Source organism: Balaenoptera physalus (assembly GCF_965194825.1).
Source record: "Balaenoptera physalus genome assembly, chromosome: 2".
NCBI lineage: Eukaryota > Metazoa > Chordata > Mammalia > Artiodactyla > Balaenopteridae > Balaenoptera > Balaenoptera physalus.
This window is the reverse complement of record NC_138883.1, coordinates 110,605,781-110,633,383: the sequence shown is the minus strand read 5'-3', so window position 1 is coordinate 110,633,383 and position 27,603 is coordinate 110,605,781. Positions and strand designations below refer to the sequence as shown.

Here is a 27,603-nt window from a genome sequence, read left to right as displayed (position 1 = left end):
AAATGACGGTCTAAATAAATGACTGTCATCTTTATGAGAATTACAAAGACCAATGCAATAACAACAGTTGATCATCATTTATTGAGTACCCATAAGGTATGTAGTCTTATGTGATTCCTTTTGAGGTTTCAGGGTTTGCGATGGGGTTTAGCGATAAAAGTGGAAGACCAAAAATTTGTCATATAAAATAACTGTCTGGGACTTCCTGGGCAGTCCAGTAGTTAAGACTCTGCGCTTCCACTGCAGGGGGCGTGGGTTGCATCTCTGGTCGGGGAACTAAGATCCCACATGCCGCGCCGCTCGGCTGAAAAAAATTAAAAATAAAAATAAATAAATAAATAAAATAATTGTCTTGTGTTGAGGTTATTTTTGGTTGATGGAAGAAAGAAAATATGTCTGTGGAATTTCTTTTGTAAATCCCTACCTGTGTAGATATGTAGAGACGTCTGAATGTTTTTAATAATGATGATAATTAACAATTATTCTGCCCAAATACATAGGTTGTTATAAGCCATGTAATGAAGAACTGGGACAACACATATTCACGACATGAATGATGAAAGATCTGAGAAGTCCTTCAAATAATTATAGCCTTGGTCATAACATACTAAGAAGGAGAGAATGACTAAGATGTAGTTTGGGTAGTACTTGGAGTGGAAGGGAGATGGTTAACTGAAAATAAAAGGTCAGGGGTTTCCCGCTCTGTCCCCAAATCTGGACTAGGATTTGCTAATATTTTAATAGCTTCTCAGTTGTGAATAAGACCAAACAAATAGACAGTCCTTCCAGGTCTTCTACTCTAGTCTTCATCCTACACAAGAATTCCTTTCCCTGTTCCCTCGAAATTGACAAATTTTTTTAATTAAAAAAAGTTTTTTATTGAGATATAGTTGATTTACAGTACTATATTAGTTTCAGGTATCAATATAGTGTTTCAAAATTTTTATAGATTATACTAAAGTTACAGTTTTTGAAGGACCTTACAAAAGTTTCTCGGGGGCATCTCCACAGTTCTGAAAAAATTAGCATCATAACTTCCTATTCCAAGAAATTTAACTAGGTCAAAAAGAAAAACATTGAGTGAGGTTTCTAAGGCCCTGAATATGAAGCTTCCCTGGAGCTATAAGCTAATAACCATGGTCCAAAGGCACAGTTTTTTCACAAAGAAAACATACATTGCAAGTTTCTCTCCTATTCTAGTTCCAGATCTAGTAGACAGATCTCACTCTACACTGTTTAACATCTGGAACAAACCTTGTTTCATAAACAGTGCACTTACTCAAGCTATAAATCTTCTTCTCACAATTCAAAGCAGTAATAGTGACAAGAACAAATTATTTTGGAAGATATTTTCTGACCCATTTTAGTTAGCAGCATAGATGTGTCCAGTCTAGGTGATATTCTTATGTATCCAAATTGGCTTCAGGTCCAGTTACTCTAATTCTTTGGAATTCTCAGTTCTGAGGACTGAGGTGGGCATTAGTAATTCTTCCCCAAACTTTCATCAGCAACTATTTCTAATAGACTCTAACCCCCAGATGTGCTTGTTTCAACTGCCTTGTTGCTTTGGAAACCCCTACGTATCATCATTTAGAGTAATTTTGCATTACTGTAGTGTCTTATCAATAGACTCACTGTGGTCTCATATTAAAGTATGAAGATTGCTTTAAACTGATTGCTTTTATATGTAGGACTTACTAATATTCTAAAATTTTGCTTTTCCTTAAATATATGCATTAGTTGAAGTATTCATAAAGCTTCTGCATTAGATTTTGTAAATCATATTAAATCTCCATAGGCAAAGTGTTGAATTTTGCACATGTTCTATAGAAAAAGAAAAACAAACCTAAGTAAGTAAAATGAAGGGTCAAGTAGACAATCCAGCAGAGACTCTCCCAAAGCCACAACCCCTTCTTACCCTAATTTATAGTTTCACTACTGACCACACTTTTATTCGGCTTACTTTTTTTAGTTTCTTCCTTAGATCTGTTATACATGCTTTTGGATAGTAACACTAACCTTTACTGAACTCCTCCTTCTAATGCAACTTGGACAGTTTCATTTGCACTCTAGGTGCCCTATATGATACAAAAGGCGATGTTGTGAAGACACAGGAATGTAATGGTAATAATATTTCTATTGTCCTTTCTCATCCTCTCTCCTTTAAACCTATCACCACTAATGTGAAGCTACTGTGAAGCCAGAATGATCTTATTTATATAGTCAACTACATATCCCTGCTTTTTTTTTTTTTTAATACCCTCTTTTGGCTTCACAGAGTACAACACACATATTGATGAACTGCTAAAAGATTCCAGTATTGTTTTATTACATGGAACTTAGTAGTAATGAAAATAGGGGAAAAACATAAATGATGTACAATAAACCAGCCAAACAGTTATAACTGGAATATCTGGACTCCATGAGCCATTAAATTTTGACCAAATTTCTTGTGTAAGAGGAAGTGACCTTGTTAGCTGTCCTTTCGTTACTTCCTGATAATAAAAGTTAAAATGCTTTTTTATAAATGTAGATTTTCTGCAGTATTAATTCATTGAACAAAATTCAATTTTAAAATATTTTAAACATTCAGAAAGTGAAAAAAACCCAAGTACTCACATAAATTTAAGAAATGCTATCATTTTGCCATATTTGTTTAGACGCTTCTTTAAAAAACAATACAATGCCCCAGCTGAAGTCCCAATTTCATCTCATTTCCCAAGCTCCTTCTCCAGAGGTAGGCACTATCCTAAAGTTGGTAAGTATCCCTTTATTTTAGAGATTTGTCCTTGTTGATAGATGTCAGTAGATTTCACTAATTTTTTTTCTTAGATTGACTATTTTTCAAAAATTTTTATTGGAGTATAGTTGATTTACAACATTGTGTTAGTTTCTGCCGTACAGCAAAGTGAATCAGTTATACTCTTTTTTTAGACTCTTTTTCCATATACGTCATTACAGAGTATTGAGCAGAGCTTCCTGTGCTATACAGTGGGTCTTTATTAGTTATCTATTTTATATATAGTAGTGTGTATATGTCAATCCCAATCTCCCAATTTATCCCTTCCTCCCTTCCTCCCTGGTAACCATAAGTTTGTTTTCCACATCTGAGATTTCACTAATTTTAATTATTGTACAATATTCCATTGCATGACTATGGACATTTAGTTTTTGTCATCATTAATTTGAATAATACCCCAACGAACATACTCATAGTGTCTCCTGGTGCATACGTACAAGAATTTCCCTAGATGCAGGAGTTTTTAAGCTTTTATGGCCAATACGCATGGTGAGAAATAATTTTACATTAAGATCCTGTACATGCATATATGCATATATCATCACAGGCTGAGTTGCTTGGGAAGTAGATCTGAGGCAGAAATTTGTGTACAAGACGTTTATGAGGGAGTGTCCCGGTATCAGCACCTGTTGGGGAGTAAAGAAAGCAGGAATGTGGGAAGAGGTAGTTTTGGGCTCTAATGAAGTGACAACAAAGGCCTCAGCTGATCCCGCATTGCCTGCAGTGATTATTCAGAGTAATTTTGAATTAGGGCAAGGGGATCAGGCCTTTATACACCTGCATAGATCAGTTAGTGAATACAGCTGCACCCAGGAAGAAGGTGTGACCTTGGGCAAATAGCTCTCTTCCTGGAGACAGTCCTGGAGAGGGACTCAGCTACAAGCTGTTGGCTGCCAACACTCCTAGCAGCTGAAATTAATGTTTCAGTCCTGGAGAGGGAGAATCTAGGTGGTGCACAAAAATTCACAAAACAATCCTTACCCTGATATTTCTGTTCTATTTCATCTGTAAAAAAAATGCTCATTGTAACCCTTAAATTGATTTCACAATCCACTAATGGATCATGAATCACAGTTTGAAAAAAAACTGCTTTAGAGTTTATACCCAGAAATGGAAGCTGGATTGCAGGGTATATGCATTTTAAATTTTACTAAATATTGTCAAACTGCTTTCCAAAGGGGTTAGGTCATTTGACATTCCCACCAGCAGAGCATGAGAGTTGCACTTTTCCTACAGCCTCGATAACCCTTGGTATTGTCAGGTTTTTTTAATACAAAAATACAGTAGAGAGTAATACGGTAGAGACTTTGAAACCAATCCTTTGGTGAAAGTGAAAACATTTCTAATGCTGTAGTATAGTAAGACTTACTTCCTGCTAGCTTATCAACCACCAAAAAGCATGTGCATTTCCCTGATAATTAGGTAACGTTCAATTTTTAGTCTTGCAAAATAAATCTTTTAGTCTTGTAATCTTTTTTATGACACCTCGCAGAGTGCCTAGCAGGTAACAGCACAAAGTAAAATACCTGTAGGTTGAAAGAGTGAATTCTATGCCTAGGCACATGGCATTTAAGATTTCACTTTTTTTAAACTCTGAAGCAATATGGTTTAGTAGAAGCCTATTGGCCCAGGGACTGTGAGGCCTGGGCTCTGGTCTAGTCCAGCCGTGGGATTTGGTAAATTTACTCCACCTTTCTGAGCCTCAGTTTCTTTATCTCCAATAATTTTCCTATGTATACAGCTTACTTCATGGGGAGTTTGGAATACTGAGTTCTTAGAACTGATTTAATGTTTACGTAATACAGGAAGCAAAGTACTTGGAATCTGGGGATATGGATTCTAGTCCTCGCTCTCCTCCCACTATTGGATGTATATGACCTTGGACAAATCACAAGTAGGCAAATGTTCACTTTTTGGAAAATGAAATGGTCACTAGATGATCTCTAAGGTTCCTGCTCAAAAATCCTATGTTCTGGGTTATAGAAACATGAAGTCAATTTATGAAAACATCATTCTCATAAAGCCATCATGACCTGGGTCAGATGATATATTTTAAATCCACTTCTAATTGCCTGCCCCGCCTCAATCGCTCTATAATCCAATCCATTTAGTCCTACCCTTATCCAGCTGCCCTACAGTGTTGCCTGAACTCCACCCTTGAGATTCTCCTTTGCAACTGACAACCATCTTTATTACCTCTAGTATTACAATACTTGGGGCAAACAGAGCCTCGTGCTGTGTGATCACCAGGAAAATCTGAAATGGAAGAATATGTGTCTTCACTTTTTTTATAACTCCACTAATTCCCCATTCCCTTTTAGCACAGAATTGGTTAAAGATCAGCGGTACTGTTACATACTCTCCTCAGCCTGACATCGAGGATTCTATGGCTCTGCTTTCTCCACTACGATTCACTACCTTCCAGACAGCATTGCACATGCTGGCAGGAGTTTGCCAGTACTATTGTGCCTTCTCCAAAAGCCTTTCTTCCACTTCAGTTCTAATACATTCAAATAAAAGAGAGCCTCATCTCAACTTCTTTCTGCTTCCCTTTCAGCATAATTTAAAACTCTGCAAGTTACTATTACAACATCTAAATTCTATTAAATCAATAAGCTGATGTTTATTAAATTTCAAATGTGGTTAAGATAGTTACAATCAAATATGAAAACTTGCAGGCTTATTAGCCAAGAATGTAGAGGAAGGATATCTGTTTCTAGGAGATAGTTAAGTGATATTGACATTAAAGGGCCTAGGAGTGGTTCTGGAGATCTTAGGAGTGGTTCTGGAGATCTTTGTTTCTAATTTAAATCTTTATTACTAAAAGTCTATTATTCTCCAAATCCTGAATAAACTAGTTGCGAGAGTTTTTCCCCTCTGGATTAACTTTGCCCTTAATACAACTATCTTGATATAACTAACCAATCCATCTCTTTGTCTGTATGCACATGTGTGCTTATGGACAGCAGAGGCTTAAATGTTTTCTCTCCATTAAGAGCCTCCTGTCATGAGTCTGAAAGTGTTCCCTATGAGAGGCTGTCTTCAACATACTGGAGAGGGGACAGGGAGAACCAGGAATAGGCCCTAATGCCCTGCTTCTCTTAGGTAACATCAAGACTGGACACTGATGAACTTTTCCACCAAGAATAGAAAGAAAGGAAAAGAGGAAGCTAGCAACCTCAAACTACCTCTGGAACAAATGATATTTCTTCTTTAGAAAGATCAGCCTGGCAACAAAGGGAGGGATGGATAAAGAAGAAAAGACAGGAGATTGGGAATCCAATTAGTTGACTGCTGCAAAATTTCAAGTGAAAAAAAAAAAATAGATGTGGGTTTGAACTGGGTCAGTAGGAATGGAGATAGAGAGGTGAGGAAGGATATGCTTGATGTTAAGGAGGTGGTATCAACTGGTTTTGATGATTGTTAAGGAATAAGCAGAAAAAAGATGAGTTGATTACTCACAGGTTTTGACTTTTGTGACTACTGCATAGTGAATACTATTCAAGAAATTAGAGAATATAGGAGAAACAGGTTTGGGGTCAAATAGTGAGTTTACCTTTGAAAATGTTGAGTTTCAGGCGCACTTGGGAGTGAGATGTCTGGAGGCAACTGAATATACAATCCTGAAGCGTAGAAGAGACGTACAGACTAAAGATGTGTTTGTCTCCTAGTCTGAGGGATTATAAAGAAAACAGAAGTACAGTTGCAGGTGTCTCCCCTTGCTGGCAGGGTTCCTTAAGCCTTGACAATAAGAAGGGCATGGGGATATGTGTATATGTATAGCTGATTCACTTTGTTATAAAGCAGAAACTAACACACCATTGTAAAGCAATTATACTCCAATAAAGATGTTAAAAAAAAAAAAAAAAAGGGCATCCCTGTTGTCTACCCTTGCAGGATACATGCCTGGGCCAATCAATAAAAAGAAAAGACTTATGGTGTCTGATTTGTTCAGCTTTGTGTTTCCTAAATACCCTAGCTGTAACAACAGCGCTGAGTACATGAGAAGAGCTGACTCATATTTCCTGTAAGTCAGCACAGATATCCATCCATCCTTCCAAATTATTTGAACCTCTGGCCACTCCCAAAGAGAGTCAAAGTGCTGGAACAATTTTTGAACATTTCTTTCATTTGTTGAGAACAATTCTAATACATGTTATAAAGATTCAGAGCAAAAAAAAAAGCTTTTCCTATTTTGTATCACTCCCACCCCCACATCCCAAACGATGATGCCCTCACATAGGCATCAAAGTCTAAGGCATAGAAAGTATAAGTTCTCTCTGGATTGGTTCAAATGTCATCTATTCATCACCTTCAATCCCCATACTCAGAATCAATCTCAACTTCCCTAAGCTCCAACAGCAATGAGTTTAAACATCTAGTGCAGAACTTCTCATAGTTTGATTTTTATTAAAGTTACATGGCCTGGGAACATACTTTGTGCCTCTAATATGCGCTTATCTACCTTCGTTTCCTTCTGTGCCCAGCATAGTGCTTTGTGTATAAGTGCTGACTGAAGTGAATTTGTTAAAAGTTCTGAAAATACTTGACTGTGGACAATGATAGCTAAGATACTCTATAGAAAAATAACTTTCTTTTGCAGATCATTTAAAAACTAAAAGTTGAATTTAGAAGGAATTGTTGAGATAGGTAAAAGCGTTAACTTGAGGAAGATGGTGAGAGGTGATAATTTTCCAATTTGTGAAAAAGTGCTGATTCAAAGATATGACTCCTCAGCCACCAAGAGGGTAGAGAGAACAGTGGCTCAGACTGCTGCAGTCCTCCTGTCCCTGGACACTCCTCTCAAGTATCAGGTTTCGAATTTGTTATTTGCAACATGACATTTCTCACTATTATTCTTGCAAGTTGTTCAGATAATTTGTCTTCGAAAAGTATGTCATCAGGTTTGTGTTTATAAGAAATAAGATGATAATCTGACAACATTGCCAATAAATTTTAGTTTGTGGATTAAATATATTGGAATGTCATTCTAACACTTTCTCACAATGAATAGAATTTGGTACTGTGTGTTCTGCTTTGGGACACATCCAAAGATTTTCTAAAAGACCATAAATTCCTAGTGGAAGGCTTTCTTACCCATAAGGAAGCCACAAGGGATAGATATCAAGAACAGCTTTATAGAATACTCTTCCCAAGACATGGGTAACTTTAAAGACATAAAAAACTTCTGGTCTAGCAATTAAGGTGAATAGATTTAACAGGTGGAGAGGATTAGGTGGTACAACAGCTTGAGCTCCCAGTGCTTTAAACTGTTACTGGTTTCATAGTTTTCCTTCATGCATTGTTCAAACCACAGCATTTAAAAATAATTTCTAAGAAATAGCCAGATAGAGTTCCAGGTGTAAAAGATGACATAATTTCAGAAATGGCATGGGGCCCAAATTTCTAAGCCACACTTTTCCATCTGGCCATGACTGCATTGTTAGACTCCCTTGACCAAATCACATTTAGGGTTCAAGTTTGTTTAACTGTGACTATAGTGACATATGCTGAAAGGACTCCTTATATGACTGTTAAGGGCGATGAGGTACTTAGAAGCATTTCCTGAGCATGCAGTCAAATACTGCGTATTGTTTTTCTACTGCTTTTTAGTACGTTCTTTCAGAAAGTGTTATCTTTGATTAAGAAAAAAAACACTTCAAAACTTCTCAACCTTTGAAACTTTTTAGAATTCCATTCTGTAAACTGTGCTTGCAATTATATGTCTATAGTATTTTAATTGGTATTCTGTAATGTAGATGAAAGTATGTGAATTTGTTTGCCAGTTAAGAGTGCCTTTTGTTGCTAGTCAAATGTTTGATACACCAAGCTACTCCTCAAAGAGGAACTGACCCGATAGATCTCACAACAATTAAAACCAATAAAAGGCTAAATCTGTGTCCAATGGGGAAAGAATGGGAGGTTCCCAGTTGGACTTCTAATTTTTTTTTACAGCTTTATTGCGAAATAATTGACATACAGTGGACTACACGTTTAAAGTGTGCAACCTGGTAAGTTTGATGTATGTTCACATCTGTGAAACCATCACTACAATCTGGATTGTGATCTAGATATCCATCATCCCCAAAAGTTCCCTCTTGAGCCTTTATGCTATAACCTCTCGCTTGTAATCACTGATTGGCCTACAGCCATATCCTCACATTGGGGATAAGAACACTGTGAATGATAATGGGCAGCGGGGAGGAAGGGTCTGGCCTGGAAAAGAGATTTAACTTTTTGTTTAGTGGAGTTAAAATGCTGCATGTAGGATGTGCTTAAAAATACAAAAAAAGTGGTCGACTCAGTATTTTCAGGTCAAGATCTTGATCTTTTGAACTTTATAACTTTATGGAATGCTGGGTTATCTGAAATGTGGCAAAAATAGGCTTCCTTCTCTCTTGCCCTTTTCTAATCCATTCTTCACAGAAGAGTACTTCTTAAAATTAAATTTACCCAGAGCTGGAATCACTTATTTTTTAATGAAAATTAACAGCATCAAAAAGATACGCATTTAGAGTAGTTGTACACAGAGGGGCAGGTTGTTTGGGTCATCTTGGAGCACACATTTACAAGACTATAGAGCACATTTTATGGTCACGGAACAGTTTTTCAGTGCTAAAAATTAACTGATCCTATATTAGTATTCCTCATTAGTAGTATGATGTGTTAGCCATCTGAGCTAAAAACTTACACTTATTTCTTCCTCTTATTTCTTGGGTGGTGGTTTCTAAACTTATATGTGGTAATTCGCTGGCGGTCCAGTGTTTAAGACTCGGTGCTTTCAATGCCGTGGGCCGGGGTTCAATCTCTGGTTGGGAAACTAAGATCCCACAAGTCGTGGGGCGAGGCCAAAGAAAAATAATCATCATAATAAACTCATCATAATAAACTTATATGGTATGGTCCATTAAACCCTTCAATGGGAACAAACAATCCTACTGATCACCAAGGCCACTACCGTTTTGTGGTTTTTTTGGGTGTCAGGGGGAACTCACCAGATACCTTTCAAAGATACATGTCTTAGATATGGGGATATATGTATATGTATAGCTGATTCACTTTGTTATACAGCAGAAACTAACACACCATTGTAAAGCAAGTATACTCCAATAAAAAAAAAAAAGATACATGTCTTAGAAAGTAGAATAGGAGTTATAATTTACTGGGTACAGAGTTTCAGTTTGGGATGATGAAAAAGTTCTGGAAATGGGCAGTGGTGATGGTTACACAACAATGTACTTAACACCACTGAACTGTACACTTAAAAATAGTTAAAATGGTAAATATTATGTTTTGTATATTTTACCACAATGAAAATGTTTTTTAAAAATTCATGGCTTGATATCAAATTTCATGAGAATGTGCAGAGCTAAGCAGTTAACACATTTGGAACTACAGCATCAGTAAACTTCACATTTATAACAGTTCATATTCTTTTCTTTAGTAGCATTCTGTGCAAAAATGAGTAAGAATCACCGATTTGGATTACTACTTGTAATCAATTAAATAAACCAATAAATGTACTTATCAAATAGCACTGATTAGGCAACTATACATGACATACGAAACACTTAGTAAGAAATTACATTATTTAACAATTTTCAGTGAAAGTAGCATTTTTCTGTATACAGTCTTATGTGATGCTCACACTTTTTTTTTATCAATAAGGAAATTGAAGATCAGAACATATAATTTGAACAATTTAGTGTTGAAAAGGCTCAACCCCAGGTTTTTTTGTTTTGTTTTGTTTTACCTTAAATCCAGTTCTTTGGCTCATATACTGCCTGAAATATAGATATGATGTCATAACCCAAACATCACTGTTCCCAATTGCCTGCTCTAACAGGCATCCCTTACTCTTCAATAGCTTTCAGCAGCAATTACAATAAAATCCAATCTTGTTTTTATGTCTTCTTAGGGCCTGGGGGAATGGGCCCTCACTTGCTTACACACTCACCTCTCCAATCTCAGGGCAGGTTCCTCCTTACACCATGGATTCCCCAACACCATGGACTCCACTTAGTTCCGACAGCCAAGTTCCCTTCTACCACAGGTCCTTTGCACAGCCGTTTCCTCTGCCTTAAACAATTCCCCAGGGCACTTCTCTACTGGCTCCTTCTCATCCCTCAGATGGGCCTTTCTTGACCACTCTGTTTTTTTTAAGGTATCCTGGTATTTGCTCTCCCAGATTTCTGTTCATAACATTTATAGCATGTTTCCCTCAAAATGTGATGAAGTACTTTTGTCCCTCTTTTTCCCACTAGACTGTCAGCTCCATGAAGGCAGACCTTTTCTCCTTCCCTCACCAGTATGTCCCCTCAGTGTCTGTTTGAGTTTCGGTGAATGTTTGTTGACTGACTGACTGACTGACTGAATACAATGAAAGAAGTGGAGATAGGAAATAGAGCTGTAAACCCGGTTAGTACAAGGGATTAAAGCCTATTCTGCACAATTTAGGAGAGTTGACTTGAAATATTTTAGGGTCCTATTTCTTCCTTCATTTGTCCATGTAATAATATCGAACATTCATTGAGTACTTTCAGGTACTATGCTAAGCACTTCACATATATTATAGCATTTAACCTTCAGAGCAACCCTGTAGCAGTAATCAGCCTTTATTATCCTCATTTTTCAGGGGCAATTTGCCAACAGCCACTGATGGTGGAACCACAGCCAGGTGTAAGTAGGCCATATCCCATTAATCCAATGTAATCTACACCCCTTCAGTCAACAATAGGTGTTTTATCAACGTACTTTTCAGAGAACCCGCCTGAATTCCCCATTTTACCTGACCTTCAGTATCTTGGGACCGAAACCTACCAGAGGTGGTTGCTAACCCCTCAGGGGGTTTCTTGGGGAATCTGAGTGCTCTTGGTAGAGGAGCGGCCGCTCAGGCAGACGCGACGAGCTCTGGCTAGCCAATGTCAGGACTCCTGGGACGGCTGGGGAGGAAAGAGGAAACAGGTCAGTTGGCCCGTGACGGATCCCTGACCCTCGGGGTGGTGAAAGGGGAAGGGAAGGTGTTTGCCGCCCACGCTCGCCTAGGGGTCCGGATCTCCCAACGCGAAGGGGAACCACGGCGCACTTCCCCAACTCTACCGCGCGTCACGAGAGAACGCCCCTCAGCTCCGCCCACCTTCTACGCCCATAGCAGTATCGGGCGCTAGGACCCTGCGACCCTCAACCTGTCCCTGTCCTGCCCCCTCGGGCAAGGGCCTGGCCCGCTATTGGCGCTCACAGGCCGCGATCCCCGCCTCCGCCCACTCCGTCACTGTCAAGATGGCGCCGGTCGCAGCGGCGGCGGCCGCGGCGGCTGGAACCAGAGAAGGAGGCGGAGGCAGCGGCGGCCGCGAGGGGAGGGGGAGTCCCGTCTGACTGAGACGGCAGGCCTGGGCGGGCGGGGGTGCCGCGCAGGGCGGAGCGCCGGGCTGGGGATGAGCTAAGCGGGTTCGGAGCCCCGCGGCATTCAGTCTCTCGTGTCCCGCCGCCACTGGTGAGTGGACGCGGCACCGCTCTCCAAGCTCGACCGGCTGCTCGCGAGGGAGCCAGCGGTGAGGTGAGTGTGGGGGCGGCAGCGCGGACAGCGGTGGCATGTGGAGCTGTCACTGCCCGGAGCGGTGTCAGCCGCGGGCACGGGAGCGGGGCCGGCTGGGCTCGGAGATGTGGCGTGGATGGCCGCGACCTCCGCCCGGGGACTTCTCGGAGCCTGGCCGTCCTCCGAGAGCTGGGTCTGCTCCGGATGGCGCGGCGGTGCTGAGAGTAGCACCCGCGCCTCTGCGTCGGATGCTGGGGGGACTCCTGTATTTTCATTCCGGATTTTCTATTCCGGGCTGGCCTGGGGCTCTTGTTGGGAGCTGGGGGTGGGGGCGGGGGCGGTGAGAGGGGAGGTCCTGGAGCTGGGATTTTGACAAGCCCGTTACGTAAGACGGAGGTGGCCTCCCGGAATCCCACCTGCTCGCTGTTTTAAACAGGCGGCAGCTGGATCCTGGCGGGCCCCCAGAGGCCCGATTTTCCTCCCGGAGGTCTGCCTAGCCTACTCCGGCCAGCGTGAACCTGCTCAACGTCCAACTTGTCCAGTTTGGGTTTTTTTCCCAGTCTTTTTTGGGGGGGCGGGGGCGGGGGCGGGAGGGGGTAAACAATTACTGGTCGCCACTGTTCCCTTTGAAGTTTACCGCTTTCTGGGGGGGGGGGAGGGAAAAAAAGCTTGTGACCTAAAACTGGGTCGCAGCGACAGCTTTTCATTATCGTACTTTTAAATGACAGATGTGCTGGAAGATTTTTGTTATTGTTCCAGTGTGCTTTTAATTCAAACGTATGGTTACGCCTGGAGCCTTAGAGAAGGGTTTTGTCTTATAGGACAGTTATTTCTTGTTTGCAGCAGCAGGATAAGCATCAGTCAACAGGCATGTATTTATCTGAGGAGAAAACGCATGTCAGCTAGCTAGAGACCCGTGAGGGCAGAAATTGTATTACTACGTGAATATCTTATTCTTTAAAATATTATCCGTTAATGAAAATAATAGTCCAAGTTTAAAAGAAGCAATTTTACAAGATTACAAGCTGTTGTTTGGTGTATATGGTCTCTTTCTATTTTCTGCTTGCCCTAGTCTACCTCTTCTCTCCTCTTGGGGGAAGGAGGCGGAGACACCTGTAAACAGCGTAACCCAGGTTACAGTAATCTACTGTAGTACATTTGAGATTATTGTAAAAAGTAGTCTCCGGGGGACCTAAGATTGGGTAATAAATAAGGACTCTTGGGCAAGTTATACAGTTTTGTGTTTAGAGTAGATACTGGGATTTCAGCCTTTGAAAACCTAGGTATACATAATTTCTGAGCTATTTGAACCCCGTTTGAACTTATAATGAAACAAAAGATTGTATTTGGCCGCTTTTACGGGAACTTTGTTTTGTTTTGGCCAGAATTAAACATATTTGGTAACTTTTACCTCATTTTCACATTTTCCCTTTGAACTGCAGCTCTCAGTAGGAGTCCAGAATAGTATATATTATCATCATCGTCATTATTGTACATACTATATGTTACATAATTTTCTTTTTCTGAATGATTAAACATAGACTTAACTTCATTGTGGGTTTTATAAGAATGTACTTGTTAGGAAAGTTAATTGATCTTGACAGCAGCCCAGTACTGGGAATAAATGTAAGTAAAATTTGGCCTGAGTTTTAAATTTATGTACACAAATTTACACTTTTGAAAATTGGTGAAGCGATATAAATTTTCTGTTTGTGCAAGAGAGCCAGGAAGCTGATGCTGATTTGTTCTGAACTTTTCCACATGAATTACCACTGGCTTAAATAGTTATTGATTCTTAAGCTCCTGGAGCTGTTGACCTATTTGTGGCAGCTTGAATAAAATTTGGAATAATTGGGAGGCTATAAGAAGGAAGAAATAGAGTACATGACATTTTCTAATTCATTCAAAAAATAATAAAAATCATGGAGGAATTGTAAAAGAAAACTGTGTTCTCACTGAGTGATATTAGTTACATTATCTTTTCTGTTTGCAGAATTTTTCTAAGCAGTCTACTTACTATGAAAACCTAGATTTAAGCACCAATACAAACAGAGATGTTTGATATATTATAAATCTTGTTTATTCCTATTTAAACTGATGGCTTCTTATTCTAAGTGGAAAGCAGAAGTGGCTGTGGCCGGAAGATTGGCTTGCTGTTCTTGTCCTCTCTGATACCAGAGACTTACCTTTCAGGACTTTTTCCTCCTTCCTACAAGGTGTGGAAGAAGAGAATGAAGAAAACTTGATAAAATTTCTTCCTTTCTTGTTTGTTTGTTCAGTGTCCTACTGATTATTGCTCAGTAGAATTTGTGGGTTGGGGGAAGTCAAGCACTCCATGCTTTATTACTTATTATTATTTATTACTTTATTATTACTGTGTATCATAATTACCACTTTGAATTCTACAATAGCAGTGTAGAACCTTATACATAAGAAAGGATTAATTTATATAGTGTGTTACTATAATAGTGAAAAATTTGTAATAGTTAAAATGCCATATAATAGAGGATTAGTGAAATTAATGATGGTTAATCTATGTGGTAAATGCAGTTATTAAAAGTCATATTTTTAAAAATATTTACTAACATGAGAAAGCACAATATAATCTTGAGATAAAAATCAGAATATAAGGAATTACTATGTTATTACTTATATCACATATATGGCAAAATGATTGGCAGGAAGTACATAAAATATTAAAAGACATTATCTCTGGATGATAGCATTATAGGTAACTTCTGTTTTAGTGTTTGTACTTTGTTCTGTCTTCTGAGTAGTATTACTCTAATAATCACTAAAATGACATTAAAATATTTTCAAGAGTCATAGGAGAAAATCCTGAAAATCCCACATAACCACTGCCCCAACAGAAAAACTACCTTATGATTCATTATTAGCCAAACTAACTGAAAATACGGTGCTTATGCAACATACACAATAATGGAAACAGCCAATAATACAGGTGAAGGCATTCTCCTAGCTCCCAGCACCAGCCTGGTAATGGTTTTCCATATGGGGATGCTCCTATTAATGCACATCGTTACTGTCCAACCTCTTTTCTGTTTGTGTCTTACACCCTAATTGTTCTGTGTTGCCAGTGCCACCTATTGATGGACTGCTTGACTCAAGTCTTTTCCTCATTACCTCATCAGTCAGCGGTTTGTGAATGTTTATGAGGTGCCAGGTACTTTGCTAGTCACTGAGTATACAAAGGTGAATGAATGAAACGTGGTTTCTAACCTCGAACTCTGGTAGAGAACCTTACTTTTCTTCTTGGTTCACGAGTGCATATTGTATACTCTGCTTTTTCTGTCCCACTGCTCATGCCCTGGCACCTCAGACAGTATCTTTTTCCTGGTGCTCACATCCTCTTTTAACTTTCTTTATGGGAAAATATGTTCTGAGTTCCAGACAACCAATTTACAAATAAATTTTTGGAACGTTACTTGATTGTATGTGGGGGAATCTTTTTTTTTTTTTAATTTATTTATTTTTTATTTTTGGCTGTGTTGGGTCTTCGTTTCTGTGCAGGGGCTTTCTCTAGTTGTGGCGAGCGGGGGCCACTCTTCATCGCGGTGCGCGGGCCTCTCACTATCGCGGCCTCTCTTGTTGCGGAGCACAGGCTCAGTCGTTGTGGCACGCGGGCTTAGTTGCTCCGCGGCATGTGGGATCTTCCCAGACCAGGGCTCGAACCCGTGTCCCCTGCATTGGCAGGTGGATTCTCAACCGCTGCACCACCAGGGAAGCCCTACGTGGGGGAATCTTAAGTTCAGAAGGGCTGCATATATGTTCATCTATGGCTGTTGTTATTTTTTAAAGTATGTGACAGTTTCTTGGTACTTTCTTCTTGCTTCCTTCTTTTAAAAAGCACAAACAAGTAGAAAGCAGCAGAAAAAAGAGGTAGAAAGGTATCAAGGGGGTTTTCTTGCTAGTGCTATATATACTTCATTTTCACTGAGAAGAGTGAGTCATCAAAATGTAAAGTAAGAGATACTGTTTCTGATATACTTCTAGTATATCTCTTTTGAGCCCTGTAAAAATGCATTTTCCATATGTATGTTAAAGTATATATACATACATAAACTCACAGTTTAGCTGTTTGCATTTCCAAATAAAACCTGAAATATGGAGATTGGAAATTTCTTAAATTTCTTTTTATTTTTTAAAAAATTATTTATTTATTTGTTTATTTATTTATTTATTTTTGGCTGCATTGGGTCTTCATTGCTGTGTGCGGGCTTTCTCCAGTTGGCGGCAAGCGGGGGCTGCTCTTTGTTGCGGTGCACGGGCTTCTCATTGCAGTGGCACGCGGGCTTCAGTAGTTGTGGCACGTGGGCTCAGTAGTTGTGGCTTGCGGGCTCTAGAGCGCAGGCTCAGTAGTTGTGGCGCAGGGGCTTAGCTGCTCCGCAGCATGTGGGATCTTCCCGGACCAGGGCTCAAACTAGTGTCGCCTGCATTGGCAGGCAGATTCTTAACCACTGTGCCACCAGGGATGTCACTCTTTTTATTTTTGTTATAATATTGTTTCATAGAGGAGACATTTTGTTTTTGAAAAGTTTAAAAAATACAGAAAATTACAAAAATTTACAAAAAGTAGTGAACAATGCACATACTCACCATACAAAATGTTGACATTTTTTTCATTTTTGCTTGAGATGTGCATTTAATATAAAAGAACCACGTATGTCGTCAGTATCACACTGAATTCTAAAAGAGCAGCGTAGAACTTTATATTTTACTTGAACATTGCTGATGAAGTTAAAGCCCCTTTTGTTCTCCCCAATTTCATCCTCTTTCCTTCTCTCCTTACATCCCCTCCCTGGCAATTGTTGTGATAAATTTGATGTGTATCCTTCCAGTTTACCTTTTAATAAACTGTATGTATTTGAGTAGTACATGACGTTGCTTTGGATGCTTTTGAAGAGTGTGGACTTTGGAGCCATAACTCCCTAGGTTTGAATCTTGACTCTGTTACTTAATAGTTTTGTGACCTCAGGCACGTTTTAAAATTTTTCCGTGCCTCATTGTCCTCGTCTATCAAATCCGGATAATAGAAATGTCTGCCACATAAGGTTGTTGTAAAAAGTAAATGAGTTTATTTATATAAGCTGCTTAAAACTGTGCCTGGCACTTTTTTTTTTTTAAGTGTGCTGGTAAATTTAACCAGCTATTAATATGATTGTGTCATGGTATACACATTTTGAAACTTGTTTTCTTTATTTTACTTTTTTTCCCCTCGATTCTTGTTGGTACTATAGGTCTAGTTCATTCATTTCTTACTGGTTTGTAGTGTTCCATTGAATAAATATACTGCAATTTGTCATTTCTTCTATTGATAAGCATTTAGATTGCTTTCATTTTTTATGTTATAAATAGTGCCTCATGAAATCCTTGTATCTCCTCAAGCAACATGCCAGAGTTTCTTCAGGTCATATACCTGATTGTCAAATTGTTGGGTCTTAGGATATATGCTTTTTCCCCTTTGCAGGGTGTTTATAGGATACTGACAAACAATTTCTATTTCTCCATATCTTTACCAGCAGTTGGTGTTGTCAGACTCTTGGATTTTTCCAATCTGATTGGTGCGAAATGGCATTTCATTTGTGTTCTATTTTTATTTCCCTTCATATTTTCTTATATATGGGCTTTTTTTTTTTTTTTTTTTGGCTGCTTTTGGGTCTTTGTTGCTGCACGCGGGCTTTCTCTAGTTGCAGTGAGTAGGGGCTACTCTTCGTTGCGGTGCGCGGGCTTCTCATTGCGGGGGGCCTCTCGTTGCGGAGCACGGTCTCTAGGCACGCGGGCTCAGTATTTGTGGCTTGGGGACTCTTGAGCGCAGGCTCAGTAGTTGGGGCGCACGGGCTTAGTTGCTCCGCGGCATTATATGGGCATTTTTGGTTAACTCTTAAGTGATGTGCCTATATCCTTTACACATTTTCTGTTAGACTTTTTTGTAATAGGTTTTTTGGTTTTTAAATATGTTCAAGATAGTTACAAACATTAGTGAAGTGTTCTTTTTATTTTTGGAGTTTCCAGATTTCTTGAACAGTGACCATTATGGACCCAAGTTATTGTGAATTTTACATTATAGTATATTGTTATTAGTGAACTTCCCTATGTACTTTCTTAAAATATGTATAGTTATATTTCTCTCCCTCTGAAACTATGAGAAAATGTTTCAGTAATGTACTGTGGATATATTTTAACTAAAACTATTTAAATTTTGTGGACTTCAAAAACCAGGTGGAATTTTTATTAATAATAATTAGTACCACAGTTTTGTTTTAGTCTAAAATTTGAGTGGCTTCCTGCTTAGAGGAGAGTTTTCTGCTCCTAAAGTGCTTATCAACTAAGGAATAAAAATATGCACATATGAAATGACTTTAGGCACTTACATATACAATATTATAAATTGTTCATCAGTGTTGAGATTGTTTTGCATAGTACTAACTGTTTCTGTTTTTGTCCAACCCTCTATACATGACTTAAAGGACTAAAGTCAGTCTGGTTAAGGCAGTAACTTCCCTGCTATTGTTATTATTACTATTAATTTATTTAAATAAACTTTTAATTTTAGGATAGTTTTACATTTACAGAAAAGTTTCAGGGAGTTACCACATCCCCTGCACCCAGTTTCCCCTATTGCTAATATGTGACACTTCTGTTTTACATTTGTCACAACTAAGGAACCAACACTGGAACATTACTATTAACTAAAGTCCATACTTTACTCAGATTTCATTAGTTTTCACCTAATGTCCTTTTTCAGTTCCAGGATCCCATCCAGAATACCACACTACATTTAGTCATTATGTTTCCTTTGGCTCCTCTGGTTTGTGACAGCTTTTCAGATTTTCCTTGCTTTTGATGACCTTGACAGTTTTGAGGAGTACGGGTCAGAGATTTTGTAGCATGTCCTTCAATTTGGGTTTGTCTGATGTTCTTCTCATAGTTAGAGTAGAGTTATGGGTTTTGGGGAAGATGACTGTAGAGATAAAATGCTATTCTCATTATATCGTATCAAGGGTACATACCATCAATATGACTTATCACTGATATTTTTAACCTTGATCACCTGGCTGAGGTAGTGTTTGCCAGGTTTCTCTACTGTAAAGTTTTCCTATATGCTGCTTTTTGGAAATAAGTCACTAAGTGCAGACCATATTCAGTGGGTAGGAAGTTAAGCTCTAACTCCTCAACGGGTGAGTATCTGCACAATTATTTGGGATTCTTCTTTAAGGGAGATTTTCCTTTTCTCCCCCATTTATTTATTTATTTATTTAATCATTTATATCAATATGGACTCATGGATATTCATTTCTAAATTTGGGTTATACTTCTATACTACCTTATTTTTTTGCTCAAGTTGTTCCACCTCTTTCAGGTTGGTTCCTGTAACCAACAGGACATAAACCATTGTTTTGTTTTTTTGAGCACTTCCATACTTTCTGGCACTACAAGATGCTCCAGGCTAATCTTTTATATTCCCTGCCCCAGCCCTATAATCAACCATTTCTTCAAGGATCCCTTGTTACTTTTATTAGAGAAGGATATTAGAAACCAAGATTTGGGCACTGGGTGTGCTCATTGCTGTTGGGATAGCATTGCTTTTAGACCTCAGTGTACAGACCTAGGTAATATATGTATGTATACTAACACATGTATACAGATATATAACTTTTTTTTACCTATATGTCCACCTGTATCTAAATGAAGCTAAACATGAGTTCATACTGATATCTTTGACTCTGCTTCAGTACCACATGGTTCATTCTGTCCTTACCCCCATGCTTATCTGTAACCTTACTCTCCAGAAATGAGAAACCTGGTTCTCATCATCTGCAGTCCACTTACTTGTTTGTTCAATCTCATTATACATGCACAGTTTCATAATTGTTAACCATATCCCAGTGAGAAATGACTTTAACAGCTAGAGAAGTTTTATCTTTTTTTTAAATCCTTTTGTCGTTTAGAGTTCCCAGTCAGAACACTATTTTCCAAAGTTACTTAGGTCAGGACCTTTCAGAACCTTTTTTTCCCTGTCTTCCATATTTTAATTTTACTTCTTATAGGCTGGTCTAAATTACAAGTAATTATATATATATAACTTATGAAAAAAATTTCCCTTACTAATTACAGAGCCTTAGCTCTGTATGGTTTTTTTTCTCTCTGACTTTTGTGGCCAAAAAAAAAAAAATCCCTTTTCTGAAAGTAAAACTTCCTGAGGCTTAGTCAGAATAGTACTCTGTCATTTGGTTATTGGTTGATATATTTATGATTTGGACTTAGAGTTATTATAGCTTCAAATATTTTTCATAGTACATTTTGAGAAATGCTGTTTAGTGACTGAGCATTAAGATCCTGGCAAGTAAACAAATATATAATAATATTTGAGTGCTCAGAATTTACCTGTATTCTTATAGTAATTTTATATGGATTAACTCATTTAATTCCCTCAAGAAGTCTGTGAGGTAAGTACTTTATTATTTTGCTCCTTTTAAAGATGAGGAAATTAAGACACTGAGAGATTTAGCAACTTGACCACAGTCACATAGCTAGTAAATGGCAGAGCTGGAGTTCGTATGTAGCCAGTCTGATTGTGGAGCCTACACTCTCAATCACTTTGCTATATTGCCTCTAAATAAGAAAAGTTCAAAGTGTTGTAAGAGTTACAGAGGAAGTAAAACACGATGATGTGAGAGAATGATTGAGAGGGTCCTTAGGGTACTTCTTAGGGAAGTCCTCTCTTAGGAGATGATATTTGACAGATGAGAAAGAGCCAGTTACGTGAAGAGCTGAGGAAAGAGTGATCCTTATGGGAGAATATCAAGTGCAAAGCCTTGCCATGAAAAGGAGTTTGAGATGAGAACAGAAAGACACCCAGTGTGGCTACGTGTAGTGAGCATGAGGGCCTGTAGCGTTACTTACAGGTGAGGTTCCACGTAGTAAGTCATTTAGTGCTCAAAATAACCCATTACCTCAATTTTATAGATGAGAAAATTGATACGGTAATCTGCCTTGGCTGAAATTACGTCTTTTCTCTCCCATTTACTCTTTATCCCACTGCAGTCTAATTTCTACTTCTTATGTCACTAAACTTGCTCTTGCTAAAGTAACCAATGACAGTAATACTGTTGGCCATTTTCTCAAGAAACTCAACCCCTTGACTTCCACCCTGCTGCCCTCTTCTGTTTATCCTGGAACTTCTCAGTGTGTTGATCATTCCCTTTGAGGGCTTGCCTTCCTCTGCCAGTCTCAAAAGAAGTGGTGGTCCCAGGGTTAGCCAGTTCCCCTTCTCAGCCTTTACAGTAAGCAAGTCATAGTTATCCCTATGGGTTCAGTTACCGTGTATCTATCTACCAATCACCCACCAAGCTGTTTTTCCAGCATTAGTATTCAAAGCATCAGCGATTGTCTTATCTAACTGCTTATGTATCTTCACTTTAAACTCTGTTTGTCCAAACTGAACTTATTTACCTATCTAAAGTTTTTCTTTGATTTATTGTTTTTCAAAGACATCTGGACTATTGGCTTCATCATTCAAGGAACTTTGGATCATGTTTCCTCCCTCTTTCTCTCTCCTCACATACATTCATTTACTATTCATTCTGCTGATTTTGCCACCTGAATATTTTTTGAATCGGTCATTTCCCTAGTATCCCTGTTTCAGCCACTGCCTTATTAGGAACTACTTCCTTACCTTCTCACTGGTTTTCCTGTCTTCATTTTTATCTCTGTGATATTCACATCAGAATTGCCGGACTGGTATGTCAAAAACACAGTTAGAAAATTCTTCTTTAACACCCCATTGTTAACTGAATAAAGTCTGAACTTTTTACCAGGTCATTAAGCCTCATCATGATTTGGGACTGGTTCTCTTAACTCATAATCTTAACTCATAATTTCTGCTTTCCATTTTCCACTCTAGCCATATAAAACTACTTTTTGAAGATTCCTTGAATGTACATGCTAGTTCTGAACTGTTGACCATTGCTTATGTAGTCCATCTCCTTGGAATGACTTCATTTTCTTCTTCCCTTTTCTTTTTGCCTGTCTAACTCCTTAGCATCTTTTAAGACTCAGCATAAGCTTTATCTCCTCCAGAAAGCCTTTTCAGACCCATACTTTTTTTTAAAAATTTTTATTGGAGTATTGTTGATTTACAATGTTGTATTAGTTTCTGCTGTACAGCAAAGTGAATCAGTTATACATATACGTATATCCACTTTTCTTTAGATTCTTTTCCCACATAGGTCATCACAGAATATTGAGTGTAGAGTTCCCTGTGCTATACAGTTGTCCTTATTATCTATTTTATTTTTATTAAAAAATTTTTTTTTAATTTATTTTTGGCTACATTGGGTCTTCATTGCTGCGCGTGGGCTTTCTCTAGTTGTGGCGAGTGAGGGCTACTTTTCATTGCGGTGCATGGGCTTCTCATTGCGGTGGCTTCTCTTGTTGCGGAGCTCGGGCTCTAGGCAGACGGGCTTCAGTAGTTGCGGCATGCGGGCCCTAGAGCGCAGGCTCAGTAGTCATGGTTCATGGGCTTAGCTGCTCCGCAGCATGTGGGATCTTCCTGGACCAGAGATCGAACCCGTGTCCCCTGCATTGGCAGGTGGATTCTTAACCACTGAGCCACCAGAAGTCCAAGTTATGTATTTTATATATAGTAGTGTGTATATGTCAATCCCAATCTCCCAGTTTATCCCTTTTCCCCTTTCCCCCCTGGTAACCATAAGTTTATTTTCTATATCTGACTCTGTTTCTCTTTTGTAAATAAGTTCATTTGTATCATTTGTTTTAGATTCCACATATAAGTGATATCATATGATATTTGTCTTTCTCTGCCTGTCTTCACTTAGTATGATAATCTCTAGGTCCATCCATGTTGCTGCAAATGGCATTATTTCAATTCTTTTTATATGGCTGAGTAATATTCCATTGTATATAAGTAGTACATATTCTTTATCCTGTTCATCTGTCAATGGACATTTAGGTTGCTTCCATATCTTGGCTATTGTAAATAGTGCTGCTATGAACATTGGGGTGCATGTATCTTTTTGAATTAGAGTTTTCTCCAGATATATGCCCAGGAGTGGGATTGCTGGATCATATGGTAGTTCTATTTTTGGTTTTTTAAGGAATCTCCATATTGTTCTCCATAATGGTTGTACCAATTTACATTCCCACCAACAGTGTAGGAGGGATCCCTTTTCTGTACACCCTCTCCAGCATTTATTGTTTGTAGACTTTTTGATGATGGCTATTCTGACCGGTGAGAGGTGATACCTCATTGTAGTTTTGATTTGCATTTCTCTGATAATGAGCAATGTTGAGCATCTTTTCATGTGCTTTTTGGCCATCTGTATGTCATCTTTGGAGAAATGTGTATTTAGATCTTCTGCCCATTTTTTGATTGGGTTGTTTGTTTTTTTGACATAGAGCTGCATGAGCTGTTTGTATATTTTGGAGATTAATCCCTTGTCGGTTGCTTCGTTTGCAAATTTTTTCTCCCATTTTGTGGGTTGTCAGACCCATACTCTTGTCTGGATTGTCAAGTTCCTTCTGAAATAATCTGTTAGTAACTATGTTATGTCTCAAGCAACTAGAACAGTGTCTGGCACAAGAGAAGACACTCAGTTAAGAATTTGTTGAATGAATTATTTTAGTATTGGAGAGGCAGTATAAAGTAGTTGCTCTGGACCCAAACTGTCTGGGATTAGCAAACCTGACTTTGCTATTTGACTATCTGTGCTCTCTCTCTGTACCTCAGTTTCTTCCCTTGTAAAATGAAGATAATGATGTCTTCATAAGATTGTTGTGAAGCTTAAATTTGTTAATGCAGGTAAAGCATTTAGAACAGTGCCTGGCACTTAGTGTTCAGTAAATAATGTGTTATAGCCATTGCTGCCCTTAGAATGTTTTAATTTATGTATTCGAGTCCCCCCACTGTCCTAGAATTAGGGGATGAATAAACAAACCAACTAATCCTGGGTTTTAAAATGAAAGACAAATTCCTAGCTTTTGAGAATGTCTTGGCGAGCTAACCATTAGTCTTTCTTGCAGCTCCAGCATTTGGTGTTCTGTCACAAATTTGAAATTGGCATTAGTGATGATTAGCATTTCTTAATTGTTCTACTTAATTAGTTTTTTAAATTCCTGCACACTTTTCTTATTAATAACACTGTTTAAACTCTAGGAATGCCCTTTATTTATGCTTAGTCTTCATATAGCCTATCCTGTAGCATTAACCAGCCTTTCCTATTATGGATTAAGGTGTGAAGGTGATAGCTCTGCTGATATTGTGCTTTTTATTAATTTGGGAGATAAACTGAAGTATGTTGCAGAGAAAGATTGAACAACGGGGTAGAATGGGGAAACTGGAAAAATTCCCACTTCAGAGTCAAACCTGCACATTATCCCTTCACTCCTTGGCTCAAAATAAATTCTCAGAATATTGGATGCTCATAATCAAATGTAATTTCAGTAAACACAGTCTGGAGGCAATATAAGTCATTAAAAATGATCGATGCCTCTGCTTTCTTCCATTATTGTAAACAATTGGGACTTGTTTACTTAAAATCTTTTTTATGGCAATCACTGTTCAATTTTTCATAAGCCTTTCCTTTTACTTTAATGTCTCATTTTTTTCTGAACACCAGAACTGTCTATATAATCTTGGCAAATTTGATAGAAGTACTGTTTGTTTTGGTTTGTTTGTTTTTATCTCTGAACTTGCTGTTACATTTGTAGATTTTCCCAGTCTTGCTAAAGTGAAACTAGTCAGTTTTTCTTAAGTTATCAGTATTCATTCTTCTTCACTACCCCTTTGAAAATACTAAAGAAACTAGTTTTTTTTTTTTAAAGTCTGAGTTGCCGAAGGAAACTTCTTACTAATAAACTAATTTCAAAGAAAAATGGAAAACCTAATATATCAGTCTTTTTTTAGAAACTAATGCCATAGAATGACTGTGCTGTTGGGAAATGCTTCCTTTTTTTTAAAGGTCACTGTCTTCTGCCACTGAGCATTTTAGTTGAAGACTGAAGTGGCATGTTTGTATGAGAAAAGCGTATAGATGGATGGGGAAAACGGTATAATGATACTTAGTCTTGTTAGATAGGACTGTTATCACCAGGAAAGACATATTCCCACCCCCTTTTTGGTCAAAATTGTATTAAGTGGTATTATTTCTCTTTATAAAATAATTTGTCCTGGGCTTCCCTGGTGGCGCAGTGGTTGAGAATCTGCCTGCCAATGCAGGGGACACGGGTTCGAGCCCTGGTCTGGGAAGATCCCACATGCCGCAGAGCAGCTGGGCCCGTGAGCCACAACTACTGAGCCTGCGCGTCTGGAGCCTGTGCTCCGCAACAAGAGAGGCCGCGATAGTGAGAGGCCCGCGCACTGCGATGAAGAGTGGCCCCCGCTTGCCGCAACTAGAGAAAGCCCTCGCACAGAAACGAAGACCCAACACAGTCAAAAATAAATTAATTAATTAATTAAAAAAAAAAATTCTAATAAGCTCTGAGATACTCCCTATTCTTTAAACTCTCTTTTTTCCCCTGAACTTTGAAATATAATTTTATTCATACTGACTTACAACTATGCTGAAGTTGGATTTATAGGTTGTTGTTTGAACCTGTTATGGTTGGTGAATATTTTTCATTTTCTTACACTGAGAAATGCCTGAAGATACCAATGTAACAGCCATTTTTTAACAAGGGGTTTTTTTTCCTCCTCTGGGTAACTGACATTTTTATATTCCTACTTGATCTTTTCTTTTTTGAGGTTTTTAAAATCAAATTTCTTTTGTTTGTGAGTATTAGAAACGAAATTCAAACTAGTTTACTCAAAAAAGGGAATTAGTGTTGATGGCAAGGATACTGGGAATTTCAGAGTACTGTACTTTGAAGGTAGAAGTACAACCAGGCTTCATAAGGGGGAGGGGAACCAGGAACTGGAAACTCATCAGTAACTCAGGCAGCTGTTTTCTCCCCACCCTGGGGCAGCATTATCTCTTCTGCTTCCCCCTACTTGTCTACTTCGTTTTTCTCTCTCTGCATGTTGTCTTTTACCACTGCGCATGGCCGAACAAGTCCTCTAACTCTTAAATTCTTATATTCACTCATGGTTCTGTGATCCCATTCTAAACCCTGGGAAAAAATCTAGTTTGAGGCAAATGTCTGTGTCTGGTCCAATCAGCTATGGCAGATGAAACCAAGGTTTTAGAGAACATTTCAGGCCCCATTTCTATGATAAGGGAGTGCATACAGGGCATACAACTCTCAGAGGAGAGGTATGTAGGCTACATAGATACCGTAAAAGGTGGTGATTGCAAAGGAATACTAAATAACATGAAATAAAACTGAGGTTTTTTTGAAATAAAAAAGAGACCACTCATTAGCTTTATGTAGTAGTAAAGAACTTAAATTATTTCATCCCCAGTCCATAGGTGGTTATTCTGAAAGCTATAAAAATATCTCCCTTTTTCAAATAAGAGCTGATTTTTTAGCTTCTGCATACAGAATTTGAAGTTTGAATCATGCTATTTCATGAACACAAATAATCTTATATTAATATTATTATTAATATGTCATTTTCTATTTAACAAGCGTTTACTGACTGCCTGTCCTTTCTTAGGGACTGTGCTAAAACAGATATTTACAGAGCTAGAGATGTAACATTGCCTACTCTCAAAGAATTCCTAATCTAGCTGAGAAGAGTAGATGTTCAAAGAAATGATTACAGTATTAATGTCATAATCGTAATAGAGATAAGTACAGGATTGTCTTAACGTATAAGGAAAGAGAATGGCAATCTCTTCTAGGGAAGGGGATCAGGAAGGGCTTCAAAGAGCAAGTCTCAAAGATTACACAGGAGCTGGCCATTTGAACGGGCATTCTGGCAGAAAGAACTGAATTTACAAAGGTGGTGTGGAGTTTGGTATGACTGAAGTGAATTTTACATCTTTCAATTTACTGAAGCTAAAATGAAAACTTATTTTTTCATATCTGTCCTTCACATGATAGTGCATACTTCTTTTTTCAAAGGAGGATTATAGATTTTAGAATATTCATCATTTTGTTTGTAACTGTGATGTCACTTTTGAAAATGAGTCTTCACTGATCATTTGCTTTCAGGCTCCTTTATCAAATTTTTCTAATAGTGGTTGGTTGGTTAGTTTACTTTTATGGTTATTTTTTTGCTGTTCAAGCATAGAACTCCATACAGTGGATGACTGAAAATGCAAGGGCTTATAAAACTTATGAATAT

General features: G+C 38.4%; 1 protein-coding gene and 1 long non-coding RNA gene across 13 annotated transcripts in view; one reads left to right on the top strand and one right to left on the bottom strand.

The window, feature by feature from the left end:
* Positions 1-311: 311 nt before the first annotated feature.
* On the bottom strand, positions 312-11,921 carry LOC309654327. Of its 2 annotated transcripts, XR_014260148.1 has the most exons (4): positions 11,842-11,921; positions 11,621-11,742; positions 6,357-6,472; positions 312-3,426 (listed from the first exon to the last, which is right to left on the bottom strand). It is a non-coding gene; the product is annotated as an uncharacterized lncRNA (long non-coding RNA). The 2 variants fall into 2 exon arrangements; XR_014260149.1 differs by lacking the exon at positions 6,357-6,472.
* A 140-nt stretch (positions 11,922-12,061) lies between these two features.
* DENND4A (DENN domain containing 4A) overlaps positions 12,062-27,603 on the top strand; it is a 134,653-nt gene continuing 119,111 nt past the window's right edge. For 10 of the 11 annotated variants that reach the window (XM_082444731.1, XM_082444725.1, XM_082444732.1 and 7 more), the window contains exon 1: positions 12,062-12,356. The gene's annotated coding sequence lies outside the window, so the exon portion shown is untranslated. The remainder of the gene's footprint in view (positions 12,357-27,603) is intronic. The other variant, XM_082444727.1, reaches the window with a different exon arrangement.